General features: G+C 43.9%; 1 protein-coding gene and 1 long non-coding RNA gene across 6 annotated transcripts in view; both read right to left on the reverse strand.

Annotated features, from left to right (window-relative positions):
- Positions 1-27,257, reverse strand: part of DPH6 (diphthamine biosynthesis 6) — a 239,935-nt gene that overhangs the window by 191,068 nt on the left and 21,610 nt on the right. The window lies entirely within an intron of this gene.
- On the reverse strand, positions 13,921-18,747 carry LOC309356511. The gene is made up of 3 exons (XR_014162826.1): positions 17,842-18,747; positions 14,593-14,718; positions 13,921-14,148 (listed from the first exon to the last, which is right to left on the reverse strand). It is a non-coding gene; the product is annotated as an uncharacterized lncRNA (long non-coding RNA).

The raw sequence follows: 27,257 nt of genomic DNA on the forward strand, positions 1-27,257 counted from the left end.
TTGGAACTACGTAACTGTTCGGTGGTTGTATGAAGAGTCCTGAAAGCTTTGCCATCTTGACTGTTGATATAGTGTTTTGTGGGCCAACCACTACCTGTACTTTACCTGAATGTTGAGTGAGCATACCCAGTGGCTTCACTTTTCTATTAAACAGCACCGAGGACAATATTGTACCCTGGAGTACACGCCAGCAGGAAGACCATGGGGCCAAAACACAGCCTCTCATTGCTGGTCCATCAGGGCAACAAAGGTTGATTCAGTCTAGGTAATTTGATTCAGTCTAGGAGCTCAAGCAATTTCTCAGCTACCACTCTCTCCAGCAATTCACCTTCAAAAGGGGGTATCTGTAACCAAGCTATAGTTGTTATAAACCATAGGTTCCAGGTTGAGCTTCAATGGTTTGCTGCCAAATAAGATCAAATAGGAAGAATTCCAAAATAGAGACCATAAGAACTGCTATAAGAAAGTAACTGAATGCAATAACAAAATTCTACGGGCTGCCCAATTTGCTAGTGGATTAAACACAGTATAACTACACATGCTTTTTAATCCTCTTGTTACACAATTCCTTGAGTTCAGCAAGAAGAAAATTAGTGATAATGCTTTCCATTTAATTAGTATATTACATGCACTGTAATTATTAGTGGGAAATGTTATATTAATGAAAGTGAAAGTTAGCAGTAAATTACCTTGTAGTTATTGTCAATTTCCCAAGCTACTGCTCCTTAAGATAACCCTCTCCCTATGGTCCTTCCGGTAATTTTTCCTTGCCTGATAAACATGATGATTAAACAGCACACAGTGCAAACCTTTGATACTTTTTAAATTAAATCCATGCCCAGCCTAAGGGCTGTGTCTGATTTCAACTAAATGTGTCAGTTAATCAGATAAAAAATTATCAGTAACTCAAAGAAACAGCAGCCTAAGGCTTCATCAGGGCTAGGGAAAGCTGAACAAAATAAGACATTCAGACAATATCACATTATGAGTAAAGGTTACTGATAAGCATAAAGCCAAACAGAGCTGTTCATCACCTTAATAATATCTATCTTTGGAGAACCGCTACATACAACAGTCAAATTATCGCTTTTTAAAAAGCAATTAGAAAAATGGGCTACTATGCCAATACACCATTAAACTGAACATGCACTGGGGGGAACTAAGGATTATACTTGCAAAAATGCAAGCTATTTTAAGAAATACCTCACAAAGAGATGCATTATTATTTCTAAATAAAAAGCACACACACTTGAAACAAGGTTTAGGATTGGCAAACAAAATTACTAGGCCAACAAATTGGATATTTATGTTCAAAATTTAATTACAGTCTAAATAAAGGAGAGTGCAGTTCCTATGCCGCCCTCCCCACCAAAGCAACATAATTACACCACTCTAATTAACACCTGGCCTATTTTCTCCATCTAAGGTCTACCTTTCAAACTCTTCCTCACTTTCTGCTGAGGCACTCACCTCGTTCTCCTCCATTGTTCCTTTCCTCCTTCCCCATCAGTTGTCCTCTGAGAAGACAGCTACTCTCCCATTTCACCCTATTCCATCTTAACTGCTACCATCATTCTCCTTTTATAACTCTCCCCATCCCCAGCTCGTTCCTTATCAAACATTCCAAGTTCTTCCCCCATTTTAGAGGGGATGGAGAACCTATCCCTGGACTCTTCTAACCTCTGGCTGATTTGTATACTTTTCTTAACCACCACATGCCTGAGACATGCCGTATACTCTTTCACTTTGACTCTCTTGCTTCCAACTACAGTGGTACCTCGGGTTACATACGCTTCAGGTCACAGACTCCGCTAACCCAGAAATAGTGCTTCAGGTTAAGAACTTTGCTTCAGGATGAGAACAGAAATTGTGCTCAGGCGGCGCAGCAGCAGGAGGCCCCATTAGCTAAAGTGGTGCTTCAGGTTAAGAACAGTTTCAGGTTAAGGACAGACCTCCGGAACGAATTAAGTACTTAACCTGAGGTACCACTGTATACGGTTGTCTGCCCTCCTCTTTCTGCAGTATATTGAAAGCATCCTTGTCAAATATTATCTTGCTAGCTAACGTATGGGTCTCTATTCTGTCTTGATCCTTCCAACCCAACTTCATTATGCTCTACGTTCTGATGATTCTTCTGACAGGCAGAAGAAAACCACCTAAGAACAGACATTCAACATTTGCACTGTCTAGTCTGGCTCTCCACCTATTATATTTATTCAGATTTCTCGTGGCTGCTTCAAACTCAAAATTTCCAAGACCAAACTGTTTGTGATTCCAAAGCATTCTCTCACACACTGATCCTTTATCTCTGTATCTCCTGACATCACAAGTCAGCATGTTGACTAAAGAGATAGAATTGGATTACGGTACCTTAAATTCATCCACCTTTTGTTTTCCCAGTTTAGGATGCAATCCAAACTCCTCTGACACTGGGTTGTGGGGAGTTTGGATTAAAGGGCCTGTAATCCTCCCAATTCTCTATCCATCCCGATGGACTGAAATAACTATATTGAGCAGTGTGTAGTCATATATTTCCTTATATTTTATTACCGTGTCCTGGCACCCATCTGGTATTTTACTAACCAATGTTGAGAGTAAACAGAATACTTTCTGGAAATTTAGGATAGCCTTGTTTCTCAGTTTCAGGGGAGAAATACATCTGATGTGAAATGATTGGGGGGGGGGGGAATCCAAATATATAATTAGAAAAATCTAGAAGTAAAAGGTAAGCCTTTGTCAAATGAATAAACACCCACAGTTTTGCTCTAAGCACTGCCAATCATTTTTTGTTTTCCACATGCTGCTATTAGTTGGTGCGACTGGCATCAGCTTGTCAATGCCTCTGGCAGGAGCTGACTTCACACTCTCATGAGAGACACCATGAACTGAAACTAGAACCTTGTACACTGTGTGTGCTACCACAGAACAATGATTTGGAGACTAATAGTCCTATAGACCAGGAGGAGTCCTGCATTCATATGAATTGAGCTGGAATCTCCCCAGTGTGCATCAATGCACTCTCTGAAAAGAACCACAAGAATCTAAGAAACCCATCTTCTCCAGCTGTGAGAACTTCTGTATGACAAGCATTCAGCCCTTTGTCATCATCATGCATTCCTGGCAAGAGCATAAATTTAGAATAAGGATGTAAGAGCCCTGCTGGATCCGACCAAAGGCCTACCTAGCACAGCATTTTGTCCTCATGGTGGTCAAACAGATGCCTATGGGCAGCCCAAACAGGACATGAACACAAAATTAGTATGCCGATCATGTACTCTGAGAAATGCAAAGTCGCTCTAATATGACACCCTGGAAACAGTCGTCCTAAGTACATAAGATAAGAGGGGGTTGGAAGTTATCAGTATTAGGTTGTGGCCTACAGAATACTTCTGTGGCAATTTAAGAACCCAATGTCAAATGCTTACTTTACTTTTTGAAAGACTGCTATTTACAGAGAAAGGCCACACCCCGTGCATAAATAAGGTTCGAAGTTCAAATTCTTGGCATCATCAGATGACTGGACCTGCGCCTGAGAACCTGAAGAGCAACTGTAAGAGTGTTGTTGTTGTTTAGTCGTTTAGTTGTGTCGACTCTTTGTGACCCCATGGACCAGAGCACGCCAGGCACTTCTGTCTTCCACTGCCTCCTGCAGTTTGGTCCTTGTGCCCTCCATCTTTCCCAACATCAGGGTCTTTTCCAGGGAGTCTTCTCTTCTCATGAGGTGGCCAAAGTATTGGAGCCTCAGCTTCACAATCTGTCCTTCCAGTGAGCACTCAGGGCTGATTTCCTTAAGAATGGATAGGTTTGTTCTTCTTGCAGTCCACGGGACTCTCAAGAGTCTCCTCCAGCACCATAATTCAAAAGCATCAATTCTTCGGCGATCAGCCTTCTTTATGATCCAGCTCTCACTTCCATACATCACTACTGGGAAAACTATAGCTTTTAGTATACGGACCTTTGTTGGCAAGGTGACATCTCTACTTTTTAAGATGCTGTCTAGGTTTGTCATTGCTTTTTCTCCCAACTGCAAGAGACGTCAGTGCAAAGCTAGATGGCTCAGTGGCCTGACTCAGCATAAGGGACCTTCATATATTCAAGGTGAAACCCAACACAAACTCAGTAATCTAAACATGTGCCAACCAAGCTGGACAAAATGTATTATCAACAGCAAAAATGAACTGCCAAGACACACACAATTTAGCTTTAGGAAAACACTCAGGTTTTTAAAATAAGGATATTGAACTGGAATGAAGGAGGAGCCTAGGGCTCTCAACTTTTCTCTGCATGCCAGTATCCTTACTTTTTGATATTCCTTTTTATGTGGTTGATTAAGGTTGTGCCTCTCCTCACAAGTCTTCTGGCCTGCTTTGGCTCACATTTCAGACCAGGTGTCTCAACATTAAAAAAAAAAAAAGGAGAGATCTGATTCAGTAAGTTGTTTTTCGCACATTGCATGTTTTTAAGCAAGACAAAAATTTCAGCCAAAAATAAGCAAGAAGGCATCAAACACTTCAATGCTGCTGCTACAAAACTCCTGAAATAAGGAAGTACAAAAATACCTAAATGAAATGAACCATTGCTTACTTGAAAAGATGACCTTTGATATGTGAAATTCTGATTTTTTTATTATTTTGAATTCATGACATAACAGGACTATGACTCAGGCAAGCAGAACTTTGAAGATGAAAATCAAATATGCACAAAGTGCAATGATGTTGTATATATGCAGATACTGAATGATGTCATGTCATATAGGCAAAATTTATAGAGTTATAATATAGGTGTGATGGGACGATGAGCTGCTTGTGCGTAAAATGCAAGTCCCTCAGAGTTTGATCAGGCTTTCAAACCTCTGCCTGTGACGGAGCCCCTCCAGCATGGCTGCGTCAATCACTAGTAGAATCCGAAAGTGGCTGCTTTCGGAAACGTTTCCAACATAAAAGCTCCTTAACGGAAACACGTCGTCTGGCCTCTCGGCGTGACAGTTTCCGTCGAGGTGTGGGTGTCCCTATAGGAGGTCCTGAGACCTCCCCACTGGTTTCGCTTGAAGCGTCTCTGAGCCATCCCTCCGACTCACTTTCCCTTGGAGTTCTTGCTCGCCCTCTACTGGTTCCCTCTTCCGCTGCTACTGCTCTCTCACCCTCAGTGAGCCTTTGCGCCTCCGGCGCTTTAGATGTCAGTTCCCTGACATCCACCTCCCCTCCAGGGCCCCCTTCACCCCCTCCCGTCTCCTCTCCTACTGGCGGTGAGGAGGTAAAACCCTTGAAAGAACCTCCCTCATCTTCCGACGTCGCGAACACTTCCTTCCACTTGTTGCTGTTCCTACTCTCTAGGTACTCTTCGTCATCAGAGTCCACTCCCTCTTCCAACTCCGACTCCGCGAACCCTTCCATTTCCTCTTCCTCATCGGTGGTGCCGAAATACTCCCTCCTAAACCTTGCTATCGGCTGAGGTTTCCTCGGGAACCTTTGATGGAACGTTTCTGTTAAAACCTCGTCATTGACTTCCTGCGCACTTACCCAGGTGTTTTCTGACTCCGGTTCCCCTTCCCACGCCACTAAATACTCCACCTGATTTCCCTTCCACCTGGAATCGAGGATTTCCGCTACATGGTTGCGGCGTTCCCTCTCTTCCAAGGCTGGTCCCCTGACGTGCTCCCCTTCACCTCCTCCCCTGTATGGTGACAGTAACGACCTGTGGAACACTGGGTGCAATTTCATGTGATTGGGTAATCGGAGTTTGAAAGCTACCGGGTTGACCTGCTGAATCACCTCAAAGGGTCCCAATCTTCTGGGCCTCGGTTTCTTACAACCCCCTTTGAACGGCAACCCTTGGGTTGACAACCACACTTGATCCCCCACCCTTATGGTTTCACCTTCCCTTCTGTTCTTGTCTGCCTGCTTCTTATATTGTGCCTTAGCCCTTTCTAAGTTGAGCTGGAGCTGCTGATGGATGGCTTCCATCTCTTCTACAAAATGTTCAGCCGCTGGGACGCTCCATCTCTCCCCTCCTTCCCCTGGAAATGCCCTGGGGTGACACCCGTAATTAGCCAAAAAGGGACTCATCCCTGTGGACACATTCTCCGCATTATTGTAGGCAAATTCTGCCAACGCCAACTTTTCGACCCAATCGTTCTCTCTGTCATTGACATAACACCTAAGATATTGTTGAAGAATGCCATTTGCCCTTTCCGCCTGCCCGTTGGTTTCAGGGTGCCGGGCAGTTGAAAAATTGACTTCCACGTGTAACAAGCTCATGAGCTTCCTCCAGAACCTGGAAGTAAATTGTTTGCCTCGATCTGAGATCACCCTCGAGGGAGCCCCGTGCAACCTAAAGATATGTTCCACAAACAACTTCGCCGTTTCTTCCGCTGTGACTGCATGTGAGCATGCTACAAAGTGGCACATCTTAGTTAACAGGTCTACTACTACCATGATGGCTGTTTTCCCCTTGGACCTTGGCAGATCCGTCATAAAATCTATTGATATCGCTTCCCAAGGCCGTTCTGGTGTGGGTAAAGGTTCTAATAACCCTGCCGGCGCCCTTCTTTCCCCTTTGGCTCGCTGACATTGGTCACACCCTCTTACATACTCCCTTACATCTTCCCTCACCTTAGGCCACCAAAATTCCCTGGTAACCAACCACATGGTCTTGTGTTGCCCAAAATGTCCCGCCGTGGGGCTATCATGCAACTGCTTGAGTACTCTCCCCCTCAATTCACCTTCGGGTATATACAGTGCCCCTTTGTAATACAATGCCCCATTTCTTTCCTCAAAACCTCCGGGGCTCTCGCCCTCCCCCCTGAGACCTCTGAGCTTATCCTGGGCATATTCATCATTTTCCGTTTCCTCCACCAGTTCTCGTTGCCCCACCATCGCCGCCCCACACACCCAGCGGTCCTCCGTGATGACATGTCTCTCTTCGATCACCCCCTCCCCTTCCCAATATTCTGGTTTGCGTGAGAGCGCGTCCGCCCTGACGTTTTCTGGGCCTGGCACATAACAAATCTCAAAGTTAAATTTGGAGAATTCCTGTGCCCATCTCACTTGTCGTTGGTTGAGCACTCGAGCTGTTCTCCAATACTCTAAATTTTTGTGGTCGGTGCACACTTGCACCTTGTGTTGTGCCCCAATTAATAAATGTCTCCACCTCCGGAATGCTTCGTGAATGGCAAGTAGTTCCCTGTCATACACCGTGTAATTCCTCTCGGACTTATTCAGCTTCCGCGAGAAGAAGGCACACGGTCTCCACTCCGACGCACTCCTCCCCGGTTGAAGAAGGACCGCCCCTACCGCCCGGTCGGATGCATCTGTTTCCACTCTCATGGGTTTTCGTAAATCCACATGCAGAAGTTGTTCTTCCGAGGCGAAAGCCCTTTTCAGTTCTTCAAAGGCTCGATCCGCCTCTGCCGTCCAAACAAATTTCTTCTTGCTGCTGAGACAGTCGGTGATGGGCGCCGTCAAGTGGGCAAAGTTCTTGATGAACTTCCGATAAAAGTTCCCAAATCCCAAGAATCTTTGCACGTCCTTCTTGGTCTTCGGTGTCTTCCATTCCAGTACCGCTTGGACCTTGCCTGGATCCATGGCCAATCCCTTGTATGACAAGCGGTACCCCAGGAATTCCACCTCCTTGGTATGAAACTGGCACTTCTCCAGTTTCACCCACAGCTGGTTGGCTTGCAGCCTGCCCAACACTTCTCGAACGTCCCTCACATGCTGTTCCTCATTTTCCGAATACACCAACACGTCGTCTAAAAAGGCCACACAATTCTTGTAGAGCAAAGGTCCCAGAACGTGGTTTATAAAAGCTTGAAAACACGCGGAGCCCCCTTGTAGACCGAAGGGCATAACGAGGTATTCAAAGGCTCCCAACGGGGTAAACATGGTGGTCTTCCATTCATCTCCCTTCCTTATGCGTATCAGATTGTACGCCCCCCGCAGGTCCAGTTTTGTAAAAATCTTTCCCTTCCTTACTCTGGTCAAAATGTCATCAATTCGGGGCATAGGGAAAGCCAGGGGCTCCGACACTGCATTGAGGGCCCTGAAGTCACACACCAGTCTCGGTTTGTCTGTGTTCTTTTTGTCCACAAAGAACACTGGGCTGCCCCCCACCGCTCGGGACTCTCTGATGAAACCTCGCTTCAAGTTTTTGTCAATGAACTCCCTCAGCTCCTGCATCTCCCTGTCTGACATGGCGTACAGCTTGCCTACTGGGAGTTGGGCCCCTGGGAGTAGGTTGATTTGACAGTCAAAGGGTCTATGCGGTGGCAGTTTGTCTGCTTCCCTTTCGCTGAATACGTTGCTCAGATCTGCGTATTGCGGGGGCACCTTCCCTTTGTCCATCACTTCCCTCCCCGCTAGGGTGACTCTGTCTCCTCCCGAAACCTTCCCCTCCTTGCAGTGTTCTAGGCAATGCGCTGACCCAAAGGAGACCACCCTCTGATGCCAGCCCACTAGCGGATCGTGTAGCGCCAGCCAGCTCATCCCCAAAATGATGGGCGCTCCTCCCAGGATGGCCACATTAAACGCTATCTGTTCGGTGTGCCTTGCCACTCTCATTATCATCGGGACAGTCTGTTGGCTAACTTCTCCCCCCAACAGCTCTCTGCCGTCAATCGTAGTCACCTGCAAGGGGTTACTTAAAGGGATAGTCTGTATCTGGTGCTCAGCTGCAAACTCCTTACTCATGAAATTACAGGAGCTGCCTGAATCCAAAAGCGCCTTGACCTTTAGTGGGTGTCCGTTTGGCAGTTCTAGTAACACCTCTATCACTAAAGCGGGTCTGGGGGGTTCTGGCATGGGCACTTTCATTGCTCTTTGGCCTGGCTGCTGTGCCCCAACGGTGGCAGCCAGGCGTTGGCTTTTACTTGCTCCTTGCCTTCCTCTTCCTTTCCCCCAACAGCTCCTGCCATCCCTTGCCATTCCTTTCTTTGTGGGCAAACTCTGGCAAAGTGCCCTGGCTGTTGGCAGAGATAACATCTCTTGGCGCTCTTTCCCTCCTTTTTCCGCCCTTCACTGGGATTTGAAACTGCGCGCGCCCGCGCTGTTCCAACTTCCATCGGCTCTGCCGGCGGGAAAGGTGGCTCTGGAATGTCTGGAATGCGGAACTCCCTCCAACGGTCTCCTTTCCCTTCCCGCTTTTCCATAGCCCTCGCCTCCTGGCGCGCTCCTATGGCCAGCGCAGATTTGGTTAACTGGTCCATAGACTCCGCCCTGGGGCCCCGGGAAAGCTCATCTTTGACGGTTGAAGAAAGCCCCTCTTCGAAAAGCATTTGGATGGGCTCCGCCGATAGGTCCCACCCCAATTTGTGAATCAACATGGTAAATTCAGTCCAGTACTCACGGACAGATCTGCTTCCTTGCTGGCAAGCCATTAACTGCCTTCGCACCACCCCCTGCTCAATATCGCTGGAAAACATCAGGTCCATGGCACGAAAAAACTTCCTCGTGTCCTTTAAGATCTCATTATTCGCTGCCATCAGGGGTCTAACCCAATCTTTCGCCCCGGATTCGAGATGGCCAATCACATACGCCACTCGCGATTCCTCATCGGGGAAGTCATCAAACTGCAAGTTTAGAGCGTATTGCATCTCTGTTCTAAAGGCATGATAGTTCCTGGGATCCCCCCCGAATTTCTGCACCAATCCTGGCACCTTTCTGGCGAGCGGGGTGGTTTTCTCCTTTCCCTTTTCTGCATCCTGAGCCCTCCTCTCCTCAAGCCTCGCCGTTTGCAGCGCCAACTGGATCTCCAACGCCCTGTACCTTTCTTCCAGGCTTGGACCTCCTCCAGCTGCTCCTGCTTCCCCGGTTCCGGCTGGATTGCTCATGATGCTTCTCCCTGCACAAGCTGGTTTTCGGAGACTTTCGGATTGCTGTGATGGGACGATGAGCTGCTTGTGCATAAAATGCAAGTCCCTCAGAGTTTGATCAGGCTTTCAAACCTCTGCCTGTGACGGAGCCCCTCCAGCATGGCTGCGTCAATCACTAGTAGAATCCGAAAGTGGCTGCTTTCGGAAACGTTTCCAACATAAAAGCTCCTTAACGGAAACACGGCGTCTGGCCTCTCGGCGTGACAGTTTCCGTCGAGGTGTGGGTGTCCCTATAGGAGGTCCTGAGACCTCCCCACTGGTTTCGCTTGAAGCGTCTCTGAGCCATCCCTCCGACTCACTTTCCCTTGGAGTTCTTGCTCGCCCTCTACTGGTTCCCTCTTCCGCTGCTACTGCTCTCTCACCCTCAGTGAGCCTTTGCGCCTCCGGCGCTTTAGATGTCAGTTCCCTGACAATAGGTTATATCAAGTAGCTTTATTCATGTAGGAAATGCCTTGATTTTCTTGCAACAGAAAATTGGCCGAGACTCACTATTTGGTTTGCCTCCAAATATGGAAAAATGTATCGAGGCCATGGTAAAAATCTGTCCAGGCCACCAAGGAAGCCTAACTTAGTCGTGCAGTTGTTTTTCTCAGATCAAATGTGTCTAAGTTTATTGCTTCCTCAAAACAAAACAAAACAAAATACTTTTCACCCAAAGCCCGAGGACAGTAAGTTGCATCCAGTGGTGTCCCTCTGTGGACAGAAGGCAATTTGAGCCAATAGTTTTGATGTTGCTTTTTTTTAACAAATAGGAAGTGAAGCCATTTTTAGTAATTGCAACTGGTTCCTCCATACTTCCACTGCTCACAATATTAAAGCTCTTGAAATTGTAACATGATTGCCCACCACAGTGAGTTGGAGGCTGCTTTTTGATTCGGATAAAGGACTGTAGGAGGAGGTTTATAACTTCAAAGGTTATACATTATAAATATTACAACAAGTCATGCATTGTTTTTATGCTTGTGGAGTTCCTACTCGCAGACTAGGCCCTCACTGGCACTTTGGTCCAAACAGATGCAATCATGTATACGACCAGTATATTTCCAGGAGCCAGATATTGTCCTCCTGTTTTATGAACTACTACTGTTCTGTTTTCAAATTATATTCATGCTTCTCTTGATCAAAACGGTATGGACGTTTACTTTCCATCTCATGGATGGAAAATCTGCTGCCTAATAACTACCGCCCTTATAATTCTGGCCACATACCACCCATTACTATTATATGTTTATTGCACATACTATTGCACTTTGTTCAATGGAACCTCCTCCAAATAAATTTACACAGCCTTAGGCTTCTAAGCAAGTGATCTTTCTTAGTATCCTTGCATGCATACAAGAAATGTCATACATGAAACTTTCTCTTGTTTCTAAGTAGGTGTAATTTTTTTCAACGCACACAGGCCATGTAATAACATGTATAAAGTCCTGTCTCCTGTATAAAACATTTAATGTTCTTGCTCTGGGTCAATGCTTCCCAATTTTCCATACATAGATGCTCTCCCAATGGTCCTTTGAATCCGGTCCTTGGTGCAAGGCCTAAATCTAAGCACGTAGACCTAACAAATCATAATAGTTACAAGGTGAATTCTATACAGGCCAAACAAAAGCTCACTCAATGCTCAAAATAACTGAACTATAGCTACAGGAATCAATGTTGAATACAATACAAAGAAAAATACTCTTAAATCAATCACTGATCATGAAAGCAACATCAATAATTCTACCACAGACTAAACAAAAGCAGAAGTTTTCAGTCTTTAGCTTTTTCTTTTTTTCTTTTTAGTGTTTTTCTAGCTTCAGACAGGAAATAGGCATTTTAAATATATAGAGCTCATTAAAGGGGCCCACTAAACTGTTCCGTAATGGTAAAAGATTTTGCATTCAACGTACCACTACAAACTAGAGGTTTTAATGGCCATGTCCATAACAGAGTTGTCAGGATACTTTTAAACTTGATACTTTAAAGAAAACAACTGACATCATGAAACCTAATTATTAGAATCTCACTTTGACAAAGCTTTACCGAGCTTCAGACACACATAAGTAGAAGAAAAATATCCATCTATAAAATGAAAAATGCCTGATTTTAAAAAATGAAATAAATTCTCTGTTTGGTGCCAATACAGAAATAAAGTTAATGTCTCATAAACTACGGGCCTTTCGTGCTCCCACCATGCAAGTTCGTGCAACTGCACACAATGCAGGCAAGACAGCTATTAAGCATCTCAAATGAAAAGCCTTTCTTACATTCTAGTATGGACTTTTTTAAAAGACAAAGAATAAGCAGGGCTCTCTGATCATGGAGCTGAAAATCCGTGTGCAGAAGTAAAATAGCTGCTAAAATTGTTCCACAAACTCTTCTGCAAGCGTTCATGCCGCTTCTATAGCCGTTCTCATGCTTTGATTTGTGCCAGAAACTGCACAAGCTGAAGAATCTGTGGATTTAGTGCTCTAATGAGAGTTGTTAAAACAACTCTAAGGCAAGGAGAAGATGCCTTCCACATGCAGAACGGCACCCTTGGATCCAACCCATTGTTTAAGTGAGGCACGCAGATTATGTTGTAGCAACCGTAATAAACAAATAGTATTGTTTTGTTTTGATAACTGCCAGAGAGGGGAGATAAAACTTTGTTTCTATTGGATCAGATTTCTGTAGGTGACAACGCAAAAATTGGTGGTGGTGGGGAAACATATCGCAACACAGAAAATTAAGAGCAAGAACCAAAGAGCTTCAGGTAGAGAGCATGGGGCCCTCCATGTGTTTTTGACTACAAGTCCCATCTCTGGCTAGTGGCTATGTTGGTTAGGGAGCTAGAGTCCAGCAACATCTGGAGAGCCAAAGGTTTCCTACTCTTGGTGCAGAACCTCCATATAAACATGCAAATTAATTGCAGAATAGAATAATAGAACTGTAGCGTTAGAAGGGTTTCTGAGGGTCATCTAGTCCAACCCCCTGCTTAGTTTCCAGACCCTTTAGCATCTTGGTCGCCCTCCTTTGCCCACATTCCAGCTTGTCAATGTCCTTATTAAATTGTGGCACTTCTAAATGTGGTCTGATTAAGACAGAATAGAATGAGACTATTACAGGCAAACTCTGACCCTCCAGATGTTTGGGACTACAATTCCTATCATCCCTAGCTAACAGGACCAGTGGTCAGGATGATGGGAATTGTAGTCCCAAACATCTGGAGGGCAGTTTGCCTATGCCTAGACGATTACTTCCCTTGATCAGGAAACTATGTTTCTGATGACATAGAACAGCATTGGCTTTTTTTTGGTGCTGTATCGCACTGTTGACTCATGTTACGCGTGTGGTCCTCCAAGACCCCTAGGTCCTTTTCACATGTACTACTGGCAAGCCAGGTGACCCCCATCTTAAACTTGTGCAGCTGGTTCTTCCTGCCTAAGTCTAGAACCTCATTTTGTTTGTTTGGGCCCAGTTCTCCAATACGTCAAGGCCATCTTGAATCCTGATTCTGTTTTCTGTGGCACTGCTACCCCCTCCCAAGTTGATGTCATCTGCAAATCTGATGGGCTTCCCCTCAATACCTTTATCCAAGTCACTGTTTTGCAGGATGACAAGGAACCATAAGTGAGCACTCTTTGGGTTTGGTCCGTCAACCAGTTATAAATCCACCTATCAGTTACCTCGTCCACTCTACATTTTATTACCTTCTCCACAAGAATATCATGAAGTCAACCTCCCCCTTCCACCACAACCCTATTATTCCAGGGGGGTCACTGTAATAGACTAGGATGAAATATGAACACCTTCAGTCAGAACTCTATGAAGCTTCTTAGAGGCCAACATTTTGTGCACAAAAGGTTTCTTAATGTGGCAACATAGAAAACTTACAAAACATGCATTTCACTTTGCATAGCATTAAGAGTTGTTAAGCAATTGCTTTCAGCTGAAAGGAACCAATTACGAATGAGTCACTCAAACAATCATTAACAAAAGATTTTATAAATTGCAATTTTAATAGTATTTGAGTAAAAAAAAACCCTCTGAAAACGAAATAAAGAATAAATGAAATTAACTGTGATAAATCAAAAGAAATTAAAGTTTAACAATGACTTGTCATTTATTTACCCTAACAAAATAAATGCACATGAGAACAATAAGTGACAGTATCTTGGCGAGGGGAGCCGAAAAAGGGATTTTGGTACAAAGAAAAGGTACAGGCTGCAATTGTCAAATAGGCTATTTGCAAATCGTGACATTCACTTTGATATCCACTGTTCAAACTGTGATTTGAGGATCCAAGTCATTGCTCTCTGAAATTCAAAACGTATACCTAAGCTGAATTACAAACAGTACAAAAATGCTTGGAAAATTAGGAAAGCATTTAGAGCAAGGATGGGGAACCTGCGACCCACTGAATATTCTTGGACTACAAACTCACATAATCTCTGATCATGCTTCTTAGGGCAGATGGAATACGGAATCTAACAACAACTGGACGGTCACAGGTGCTTCCTCCCTAATTTAGAACTCTTTTAAAAAAGGGTTCTGTATTGATATATATATATTTGTTACAACAAAATAGGCAAAGTATGACAATTGAGGGATGGACCTGAATCAAGATCATCATGACAGATCATCCCCTTCACTTTGACTATAGCAGTCTTACCCCTGAGAAGACTCCTAAGGCAGAATAAGCCAACATGGTGCCCTCTAGTAATAGTTGTAGTTGGACTACAACTCTCATCATCTCTTACCATTGGCCATGTTGACTACAGCTGGTGGAAGCTGTAGTCCAACAATAGATGAATAGGACCACGTTGGCTAAGGGTATCCTAAGAATTAGAAACCCCTCTCAAAGGTCTGAAGTGGGACACAGAGTTCTGTAAAGAAGAAATCATGGCACATCTTACATAAGTGGAAGTGCTTTTTTATTCATACGCAGCACCTTTGGACCCCACTAAAAATCTCCTTGTTTGATAAGCTGGTTTAAAACAACTTCTAGAAATATTTAATATCTAAAATGTGAAAAGCAGCCTAAGAACAAAAATATAGGTTACTGGCACAGTTTGCAGCCTGGTCCAAAAAGTGCTTACTTGGGAGTAAGTCCCTTATTGTTCAACAGGCTCCGAAGTATATAAGCACTGAAAGTAGCCTTAAAGTCTGCTCCCATGTGTGTTTACTCAGAAGTCAATCACCCCGAGTTCAAAAGGGCCTCCCCCCCCCCAATAATAGGGTATAGAACTGCAAGATTAGCCTATTAAATAGTCTCACTTTCTCTTGCCTTATTTATCAAGGCCTACATTGTCAGGATTCTGCAACACTAACTGTGAAAGTCTTCACAAGATGTCAACTCCTACAACCAGGATATCCTTCTGCTCTATTAAAATTTTATTTTGTTTCATAGTTTATATCCATAGCATTAAATTTGTTCCAAAGTTTTCTCATGAATTGTAATTTGCTGACATACTAAATGCTTTACACATTTTTAATAAAGGGGCACCTTCATTCCCAAAAGGCTTGGCTCCCAAACAAATTGGCTCCCAAACGCCGCAAACCCGGAAGTAAGTGTTCCGGTTTGCAAACTTTTTTTGGAAGCCAAACATCCATTTCGGCTGCCGGCATTGTTTCCGGGGCCAAACAGAAGCTGTGCCTTGATTTGTGAATGTTTTGGAAGTCGAACGGACTTCCAGAACGGATTGCGTTTAGGAACCAAGGTACCACTGTACTACATTCAAAACTATAGCACATGTTACTCTTTTACAAACTCTAACTTAAATAGTGCCAATGTTGACCAAGTTTTGGTTATCAGTCTTTTGCTTTTAGCAGGGCAATCCAACCTGGTCATGGGGGAAAGTATCTGTGACAGGTAAAATGGCAAATATGAAGCCCTACTGGGCTCACGTCAGCAAAAGGGAAGGTTGGGTGGAGCACTGGTGCTGTTGTTGAAGGAGCAGTAAGGCTTGTGCTCTAGCAGATCTTAAGTCACCCACGGTTTACCCCTTGAACACCTCCCTTTAGGCACTCCCACCACTGGATCACAAACAGTAGAGAAGCAGAAGTTTTTGTGGCTGCTAGGGGAGGCTTGAAAGAGAAGACCTCCATCTCTACCCTCCCTCCCCAAAGGAACATGAGATTCTTCCCTAAGAGGGTTTTTTTGTTTTGGATAAACAAACATTCCTTAATCCTCTTGTACTTCTGTAACAAAGCATTAACCCTCCCCCACCCTATTCCTCAAGGGAATATGTTGTATTAAAGTAGATGATTCTTTTATCATTTAAAAAGGAAAAAAAATGTTTTCTATTACAAGACGGGGGGGCATCAAAATCTACATTTAAATGGAAATATTGTGAAATGTACGGGACAAAGAAAATAGCTGTTGAGTAGATTCAGTTTACATACATTCTGAAAACACACTTTGAAAATGCATTTACAACTTTGCGGCAATAAATATGCACAGTTTGTAAACGTTCAGGAATGCTGAGGGAACTTTGGTTTTAACATGAAAACCTTGTGCAGCTGAAGCTCTTTGCATAATACTGGGGAGATATCATATATGGTAGGATTTTTCAAACTTGCTAGTATTTAACATAATCACAAACTTGGTTGGGGTCTTGTAGGTCATCTAGGGATTCTAGTTGATCTAACATCTCAATGCAGAAAATCCAAAGGTCTAGAGCATCTCCAAAATGTAATTTTCCAGCCTCACCTCCAGTGAAGGATTGCCTGCCCACCCACCCTTCTAGGTAAGTTGCTCCACTGTTAAAGTGCTATTCCTGATAATAAATTATTCCTAACTTCAACAAAAATCAACCTTCCAGTACACTGCAATACCTCAAGGACCGCCTCTTTCCATATGAACCTACAGGCCCTTCTTCATGTGTCTCCTTAATAATAATAATAATAATAATTTATTATTTATACCCCGCCCATCTGGCTGAGTCTCCCCAGCCACTCTGGGAGGCTCCCAATCAAATGTTAAAAACAGTACAGCATTAAATATTAAAAACTTCCCTGAACATGGCTGCCTTCAGATGTCTTTTAAAGATAGGATAGCTGCTTATTTCCTTCACATCTGAAGGGAGGGTGTTCCACAGGGCGGGCGCCACTACTGAGAAGGCCCTCTGTCTGGTTCCCTGTAACCTCACTTCTCGCAATGAGGGAACTGCCAGAAGGCCCTCGGCGCTGGATCTCAGTGTCTGAACGATGGGGTTGGAGACGCTCCTTCAGGTATACAGGACCATCTCCATGAGAGGTCTGAAGGGTGGCAACACGAGAAGGGGATTTTTTCTTCAGTGGCTCTGCGCTTATGGAATGCTCTCCCCAGGGAAGTTGGCCTGGTGCCTTCATTATACAGTGCTACCTCAGGTTAAGGTTCTGGAGGTCCGTTCTTAACCTGAAACTGTTCTTAACCTGAAGCACCACTTTAGCTAATGGGGCCTCCTGCTGCCGCCACGCAATTTCTGTTCTCATCCTGAAACAAAGTTCTTAACCCGAGATACTATTTCTGGGTTAGCGGAGTCTGTAACCTGAAGCGTATGTAACCTGAAGCGTCTGTAACCTGAGGTACCACTGTACACCTCTAGGTGCCAGGCAAAAATGTTCCTCTTTAAACAGGCCTTTGGTTGATTCTCATCTAATGCCTTCTTTAAATGTGTGGGGGTGGTTTTTTTGGGGGGGGGGGGTGTTAGTTGTTTCTGCTTTTATTTTGATTGTGTATTCTGTGGTTTTATGTTGTGATTTTACCCTGTGATCTGCCCTGAGACCTGCAGGTTTAGAGCAGTATATAAATTTTATAAAATAAAATAAAGCCTCAATCTGCAGCCCTTTAGATCTGGTCTTTGGGCAGCAGAAAAAAGTATTTGCTCTCTCCTACAATACAGTTTTTCAGGTATTTGAAGAGTGCTACCATGTGGTCCCTCAGTGTTTTTTCCCCTTCTTCCCAAACTTAACACACCCAGTTCCTTTAATCTTTTTTCACAGGACTCTTTTCTCATTCCACTGACCATCTTTGCTGTTCTCCTCTATACCCATTCTAATTTGTCTACATCTTTATTAAGAGTGTAACACCCAGAACTGGACACAGTACTCCAGACGATGTCTGACTAGCCCAGAATAAGGAGGAGCTACTTCTTCCTGGGATGGTTCTGCCCAGTATCATGTGGTTTTGACCAGTAAAATGCCCCTCTCAACAGCTGAGATGTAGAAGATTTTTTATTTAATGTATCCTGCCCTTCCACAAACAGAGCCCAGGACAGCTTAACATGAAAACATTTTTTTAAAAAACAAACAAACCCAAAAACAAACCTCTAATTACCCATGAAATAACAAGAGGCAGTGATGCTATTAAACAGATGGAGTTGTTCAAACTATGAGTCAAAGGCCTGCGAAATAACTGGGACTGAAGTGGTCTCTGAAATAAATACAAAGTAGGGTGCAGTTGGATCTCAACCGGGATCTAATGGCTTCCAAGGCATTAGATTCTGGAATTTCAGAATCAGTGATGTTCCCAGAATCTCTAGGACATGCTTACTATCATAACCATCATTCTTGTCAAGACACATACAAATATGACTTCATGGTGACAGCTTTAAGATCCAAATTGAGCGGTGAGCTGCTCTATAAGGCATGACCACCAATTTCATAATACCAGTCTAAATTGCTATTGAGAACTAAGTAGAACAACAACAACAAAAAGCCATTTGTATTATCAGGAGCTATTGCTCATTACCATGTTCTGGAACAACAATTTAGGGTTTGGGTGATTTTGGTTACTGTTTTAATCAGATACTTATATATAATTAATCTTGGTTCATCTGGAAGGCTCTGTGGCAAGAAAATCCATATTAAAAAAAACTAATGAGAAGCACAACAGGACAATTCTGAAGTAAAATCAATTCTGACTACAAAAACGAATATGCTAATCTTCCAAGACAAAACTGTGGCGAGTTGCACAATTTAAACACCTTCAATAAAATGACGTACATTGTCTCACCATCCAGCTAAATAATAAATGAAATTCCTTTTCCATTTGAAGAACCTAAAAAATAGCAAAGAAGAAGATATTGCAAAAGGCAAGAGACAGTGTTTGAGTGGAACCTTAATTTCAAGCTTGATGACTGCATCTCTCTGAGAATAATGGAGGAAAACTTTATGAAGCATAGGGTAAAGGCTTCGATAAGAACTGTGTGAGAAAGAGGTTCCTACAAGGAGCTAGTCATTAAGGAAAACAAAGCCTGTAAATAAATAGAATCAAGTTTCTATCTTAGCGCTGGCAATATTCACACAATGAAATCTGTCAAAACAACGAGATCTCAAAAGCACAACCTAGCATTTTTCAGTTCTTGCCACACGTCATGAGCTGAACATCAAGAATAGAGTTTAATAGCAATGACTCACAATACCAACCTTCCCCAGCCTAGTGTTTTGAACTAAAAGGCCCTTCAGACCCTCCATAATGGCCACTGGTAAGGGATGGTGGGAGTTGTAGTTGATGGACGGCCCCAGATTGGCAAAGAATGGTTTATACAATGTGCCATCTTAAAGGAAAACAAAAAATGCAATTTAAAAGAAAATCAATTTGTAGCAATTCTTTTACTGAGCAAGGTTTGCCCATAAGATGGGAGCCTGGAACATAAAAGAGGCATAGGCGCTCCAATGCCAATGTGCTGACATAGCCTTAACTTTGGACTGAGCCTAAGCCAAGCCATGGCTAAGCGTCAATGCATAAACATGCAGGTACTCACAACAGAATTTGCAGCCACCTCACTCCTTCCTCAGGCCTTCTGCTCTGAGCTACCTAGAGCTAAGGCATCATTTGGCAAAGCTTTATGTTCAGGCCTGGACTTATGGTCTGTCGGTCAGTTTCAATGCCCCCCCCTCTCAAAACCCTTGAGCTATGAGCCAAGGTTTGCTCCTGGCTTACCACTTACGGTCTGTCTGGGAGAGACAAACCATGTGTCCGAATTCTGGCAAAAAGCTAAGCCAAATGTCTTAGCTCTAGGTAGCATGGCATTACAGGAAACAAGGGGAAGACTGAAATGGTTGCAATTTTTTCCTGCTAGGAATACTTGCACATTCAAACTCAGCCATGGTCTGACTTAGTACTGCGTGCAAACTGCACCATACAAATGCGAGTTCACGTTTTGCTTCCTGCCTGCCCCTACGGGTATTTTTGGGGGCCGGGGAGTCTGGACGGTGGAGGGCAGCTGAATCATGGAGACTGATTCATTTTTGGACTGGGGGTTGCCAATTCACCACCTCCCTCCCCTCCATTTTTTTTAATGTTCTCCTAACTTATTAAACTGAAAGAACAGAAACGGCAGCAACAGAAAGCATCTGCTAGCAAGTTTTAAGACTGAAAGAGAGACAGAACTGGATTCCTTCTCCGGGGGCTAGGGATGTAAATGGAAAGAAATGTGGAATAAAATATGGGGGGGGGGGAGGAATGGGAAGAAAATGTCATGAAGGAAGTTCATGGCAAGGCCTGTCTCCTTTTCTCCCTCCCAGCACCCTGGAAGCTGTGGATAATATGCTCTCTCTTATCTTCTAAGGAGCCAACCATTCTCAAAGGCTAGAAAGTGCAGAAGAGGAGCAATACCAATATCTGCCATACTAACAAGGAGCAGGCAAACGACAGTATTAGCAGCGCAGGGGGGAAATCCACTTTTCTTAACATGTGTTTACAAAACAGAGATATATTTACTATTTTAGAAGGTACGTTTCCTTGTTCTGGGTAAAGAGATATTCAATATTGCAGGTATTGAAGATATGGAAAAGTCGAGTTACGCAATATGAAGCCAATGGTTCCGTGTTCAAAAGAAAATTATTCAGTAATAATTATTAGATCAATATAGGGCCACGTATGTTGTGATTGATATATATATATATATGGTGTTGAACACGACAAAGGCAACATCAGTTCAAGGACAAAGGGATGGAAATAAAAATTTTTAAAAATGTATGTATGGGAAAAAGAACAAATTTTATTACCCTTTTATTAAAAGTTAAAAGCAAAGGCACTATACACTATTAATTTCCCTTAATTTTTCTACACACCTGTCACTCCACTCCCTGCATGCACACACTGTCAGCATCCCTTATGTAGCTCCCTCCTAGTTGCATGGTCTCTTCACCCTCCTGCTGTCCCCATAAATACATAGAAGTCCCTGTCTCAGCCACTGGAAGCAAGGAGACTAAGTGCGATAATAGAATTTGTGCATGAACAGTTCCTTTTATTGACAATTTTCAAAAGCTTTTCCAGGTCTGGATGTCTTAAAATTCAGTGAACAGGGACCAAATGTCCATGGCTTATATTATATAGTATATCATCAATAACACACCATGCTGTACTGCCATAAAGTAGCGTAATTGAACCTATGTCACACTTTCTGTTACATGGCACTATTTTCTGAGATTCTGTACTTTGTTTACTAAGGTTTTCTTTCTCCTTGTAGTGATCACACTCCTGCCTTCTTCTCCCCCCTCCTCAGGCATCCTAAATGAATGATAATGCGGCAAAGCTTGAAAGCAAATTAACCTACTTACTACTTCTTTTTTAACATCAATTTCTGAAGTCTGAATTATTATTTTTTACTGATGTCTGTCTTCAGCACATTGCCCGAAATGAAGTTTTCCCAAAATGCTTTTCTGTTCACCACAGAACAGATACCGTACTTAATGCTTAAGTTTTCAGATCAGTTCCACAAAAGTGTTGCTTGGATCTCAGAAACCACTGAAATAACTATGGCCTTAATCCAAATACAGTCAGGTGCAACAATGCACACACAAGCCGAGATGGGGATTATGGATGCAAATTCCTATTGCCGTGCAAATAATCCATATTGTTCAGTGTAAATGGGGGAGTGAGGTTTTCCACTGAATACTTTGGTATTCACTGCAATGCAAATATGCATCCAGATGCACATTTGTCTCTAATCTGCACATGCAGATCAAGCAGGGCAATCTATACGCAGAGTACAGTAGCTGCTTCTGCATTTGTTTCTCCCTTGCTGAATCAGGAAGATTGATTAAGCCATTTTACTATGATGACACAATCTACTCTACTCTCTCCCATTTGCCCCAAAATGCACAATCCCCACCCCCCGACTCCCTGCTGATAGGTCTCAATGAATCAGTAAAATTTGTACTATATTTATAAATCAGTAACATTTCATTAGATTAACAACCACGGAGCTGTTTCTCAATGGCAGGACATCTGAGCGCTACCAGGAATTATTTCCTTCACACGCAATAAGGATATCAGTCACAGAAAGTCACAGGCATTGGTGTGGTTAAGTGAGTGTGCAATTCTACCTGAGCAGCAATCGAAAGAAAGGAAGGTGGACTGAGCTGCCAAGTGTCCGCCCCATGCCTGAACACAGCTTTCAAGAGGCATCTCCATTTTGTGACTGTGCATACCACTAGACAGCTCATAAAAAGAAAGGTAAAGAGACCCCTGACCGTTAAGTCCCGTTGCGGGTGACTCTGGGGTTGCGGCACCCATCTCGCTTTACTGGCTGAGGGAGCAGGCTTTTGTCCACAGACAGCTTCCGGGCCACGTGGCCAGCTTCTGGCGAACCAGAGCAGTGCACAGAAACGCCGTTTACCTACCCGCCGGAGCGGTACCTATTTATCTACTTGCACTTTGACGTGCTTTCAAACTGCTAGGTTGACAGGAGCAGGGACAGAACAACGGGAGCTCACCCCGTCACGGGGATTTGAACCGCCAACCTCCTGATTGGCAAGCCCTAGGCTCTGTGGTTTAGACCACAGCGCCACCCGCGTCCCTCTTACACAGGCACAAAATATAACCAAGGTAAAACTGAGGTGACCCATTCCCTTTTTTATTGCCTCTTAACCATAGTAGGTGCAAGTGCAATATACACCAACAAAGAGACAAAAGACCCAAGCTTTCAACACACACACACACAAACACATCTCTACTCTGCATTGCAAAAGGTAATCTTAACTACATGAAGAAATTAATTCAATATTGCATGGGCTTTAGTGTGCAACCATGGTTGAACTTAACTATTCACTGCATACATCACAGATGCACATGCACACCTTGTGATTAAAACAAGAGCTCTCCTGAAGTGCAATGGAATGCCTGCTTGTAAATACATAGACTGTGTAAAATACACGACAATAACTCTGCCCAACCATTTCTACCTAAGCTGAAAGCATCGCAGCAAAAACAGAACTGCATCTACAGTATCCACAAGCGTTTTTCCCCCCTTCTAAAAAAACTGATCCTCAATATGGCAAGACAGAATCGTGTGTTTTGGCAGCAAAGAAACGAGGCTCCAATATATGGAGAGGGTGCTACTCCAGGAACATGTGAAATCTATCTTTAAAGGCAGTTATACTATATAGTTGACAGGTGACACAGCTTCTATCTGCATTTAGCCTACGGGTGACTTATTAAAACAAAAACTGCAAACTCAAATAAGGAGCCTCATTGTCTAGGTTATCTTATCTCACCCCATTTTTGTAAACAGCAGCTATAAGTTAAAGCCCCAATCTAGCAAGCCTCTGGGCACATTCATACAGAATGTGCATCTGTGTTAACTTTGTGCAAATAGTACCATGCACAGACCTTTTTAAACGCTTGGAAAATGTATTGTGAGCAATAAAGTGAGCAAAGTTCTCCCAACAGTTTTCACAGGGTAGTTAATCAACTGCAAATGTACTTGACCAGAACCTACGCAACATCCCCCATTATGCTGCTAAGTTTTCTTCTTCTTCTTCTTCTTCTTCCCACTGAGTGGTTAATCAACTGCAAATAAACTTGGCCACAAGCCAGATTATTTGCATTTGCTTTTCCGATCTAAAACAAGAAAAAATTACTTTATGGAAATCACTTCTTGCTACATCACTTATAACATCCCCACCCCCGGTCTTAATTACACTAAACCCACGTTTTAGTACAACACATATATGTATAAAAGAAGATGAGTCTCATGGCAAATGTTGCTCTGAAAGCAGTTATTGATCCTTTTTCTGAAGCATAATTCACTATTCTGTAAAGCAGTACTTTGGGGGATGATGATGCAGGCAATGAATAAGTCACCCTGGCAATTGGGTAATAAATAATGGCTGGCCCACTTTTCCCAACAATACCTCTCTCTTCCCCATCAGTATAACATGAAGGGTTATGCTGACAAACTGGATACTCCCAGAACCAGAATATATTTAATATGGAATACAATCAAGAACGAGTTGAAATAAGGTTGGAGGCGGGGGAAGTGGGGGGTGGGGGGAGAAATATATAACATTTCACATGACAAACCGAAATGCCTTTCTCTTCTCGTGCTCGGAATCACCAATAGTTTTGGGAAGTTGTTTGTTAGGAGAGTGTTCGGGGGTGCCTCTTGTGATCTAAGAAATCAGCGTCTTTTGTGTTTGCTTGCTTGCTTTTTGTTGTGAAGAAAACACACACTGATAAATTGCACATTTTAAAAAATCAAAACTACAGACGGGTAAAGGGCAAAACACAGGAAGGCAAAAGGCTTTTACAGATTTTATATAGCCATGGAAGCAAAAACTGAACGTTACATAGCTCAAGCCACAAGCAACCACCCCATTCTGCCCAACTAACCAGGCAAAATCTTTGCAACAAAAGGCTGTGTCAGGGATGCATAAAGCTGATTCCTCTATAGCTAAAATTACTTTTATACTTACCCTGGAACAATGCAGCTGAAGGACCGCAAGACCTGGCCTCTCATCGGCAGAGGACCAAGGGCCACTGGGTGATTGCATCCCCTGCTCCCCACAAAGCACAGTATGGCAAGGGGAAAACAGCCTGGCCCAGTCTATCAGCCAGTGGAAGAAGAGGCCCTGTTTGAAACCCTGACCATCAGTGTAGATAATAAGGCAGCTTCTTACATTCCCAAAAGCCACTAGCTGCCGTTCAAGGAGATGCCTGACCAGAACATAAATGTTTGCTAATAGCATAGCACTTCACACATAAGGAGTGTCCTGCTGGATCAAGCCAAAGGCCCATCTAGTCCAGCTTCCTGTCCAGACAGTGGCGGTTGGAGAGGCAGCGTAGCAGGGCAGTGATGCCCATCTGCCTTCCAAACACTGAGCATCACTGTTGGTTCCTGAGAAGGAAAGCAGGTGGAGGTAGCAGTGTGGTGCAAGCATGGCAGCAGGAGGGTCAGATGGGCTCCCCTGCCACACCCATACCAAACCACTAGACCCTGTACCTCCACCTCCTTTCCTTCTCAGGAACCAGCAGCAGCCTTGGGTGTTCTGATAGCAGGTGGGCAACACCACTCTGCTTGTGCCGCCCTACCAACTGCTACTGGTGGCCACCCAGATGTCTGTGGAAAGCCCACAAGCAAGATCTGAGCACAACAGCACTCTCCCCAATTGCAATACTCCCACGTGTCTTGCCCTTTTAGATTGCACACTATGGCGTGGCCTCTGTCTCTCTATCTCTCTCTATTGATGCAAGCTACTTTGAAAGGCAAGATGAAATAAATAATAAATTTTAAGATGCCAGGCAGATGGACTAGATAAGGTTAATACTTATCACACAAGCACACACACATATATACACACACACAAAGGCAAATCTTTGGGGGGGGGGAATGGGAGGGACTAATCAAATCAAGTACAGTAGGCCTATTTAGGAGATCAGTGGTTTATGGGAAAGCAGACTTCATACATGCTAAAGGTAAAGGGAACCCTGACCATTAGGTCCAGTCATGGCCGACTCTGGGGTTGCGGCGCTCATCTCGCTTTATTGGCCAAGGGAGCCGGCATACAGCTTCCGGGTCATGTGGCCATCATGTGGCGAACCAGAGATGCACACGGAAACGCCATTTACCTTCCCACCAGAGCGGTACCTATTTATCTACTTGCACTTTGAGGTGTTTTCGAACTGCTAGGTTGGCAGGAGCAGGGACCGAGCAACAGGAGCTCACCCCGTCACAGGGATTCGAACCGCCGACCTTCTGATCGGCAAGTCCTAGGCTCTGTGGTTTAACCCACAGTGCCACCCGCGTCCCTCATACATGCTAGCAGCCTATCAATTATCATCAAAAAGAAGGAAGTTTAAGCTGTAGTTGAGTGGGAGCAGTTCAAAAGTGATTTGGCAAGTAGAGTTGCCACTTCTCTACCAGCACAAGGCTGGAAATCCTTTAAAGGTTCCAATGCTGATAGGAAGGAACAGGCACTTCCTTCTGAACACCAAAACAGAACTAAAAAACAAACAGAAGCTTACCAGTCTCATCCTGCCTCTGAACTCCTAAGAGATCCAGGAGGCTAGAATCTCCCTGAAAGTTCCCCTCCATTTCCTGCTCCCGAGCATTCCCAATGTACCAATCTATTGAAAGGAGCTTTCGTTAGACATCCAATGACTCAACTCTCTGGGCAAATTCAATGGAACTATTTGAAGGAAAATGTATTTAAAAAAAAGAAAAGGCAAGAGTTGGGCGGAAGAGAAACTTATCAGGATTCCTTCCCATGTTTTCACTGAAGCATAGAAGGAAAACTGTTTGTATCTTCCTGCTTTGATAGCCTGCAACGTAGCTGGCAACAGCTGACTGCCCTATTTGCAAAGTTCAAGAACAAAACCAAGCAAAGCAAAGACAGAATTTGCTGCAACAGATACCCCTGGTATTCTACCTACTTAAGGTAAAGGTAAAGGGACCCCTGACAGTTAAGTCCAGTCACAGTCGACTCTAGAGTTGCGGTGCTCATCTCGCTTTACTGGCTGAGCGAGCCAACTTTGTCCACAGACAGTTTTTCCAGGTCATGTGGCCAACATGACTAAACCAGAGCAGCGCACGGAAACGCCGTTTACCTTCCCACCGGAGCAGTACCTATTTATCTACTTGCACTTTGATGTGCTTTTGAACTGCTAGGGTGGCAGGAGCAGGGACCGAGCAACGGGAGCTCACCCCGTCGCAGGGATTCAAACTACCAACCTTCTGAACAGCAAGCCCTAGGCTCTGTGGTTTAGACCACAGCGCCACCCGCATCCTTTCTACCTACTTAGGAACTGCTAATAAGGCTGTGAAGATGGTGCATTTGCAGCTATCACCTGCATATTGCAGACCTTCTTGTTATATAATAAAAATGTAACAGTATCATAATGCAGGGGAAAGGGGGCGAAGGTAAAAATGGGGGTTGCAAAAAGAGTAGAATGCATGAGAATGGGAGGGAATGGGGGTACGAAAGGGGCTTCTGAAATGAGGTTGGGAAAGTGAAAGGGGAGCTTGGTCTTTGCATGGAGTTGAAAGCAGAAGCTCTTAATGTGGGCTGGATAGTGGAATAGTTGGTGTGAAGGACAAGCCAGGACGCAGCCCCAGGTGTCCCAGTGAAGACTAGGATGAAAGTGAGAATGCATGTGCATATATATCTGGACCAGTTTAATGTACCTATTTGCACATTTGTTTTTTCTTTGCAT

This window comes from Podarcis melisellensis (assembly GCF_964234715.1).
Source record: "Podarcis melisellensis genome assembly, chromosome: 1".
Classification (NCBI taxonomy): Eukaryota; Metazoa; Chordata; class Lepidosauria; order Squamata; family Lacertidae; genus Podarcis; species Podarcis melisellensis.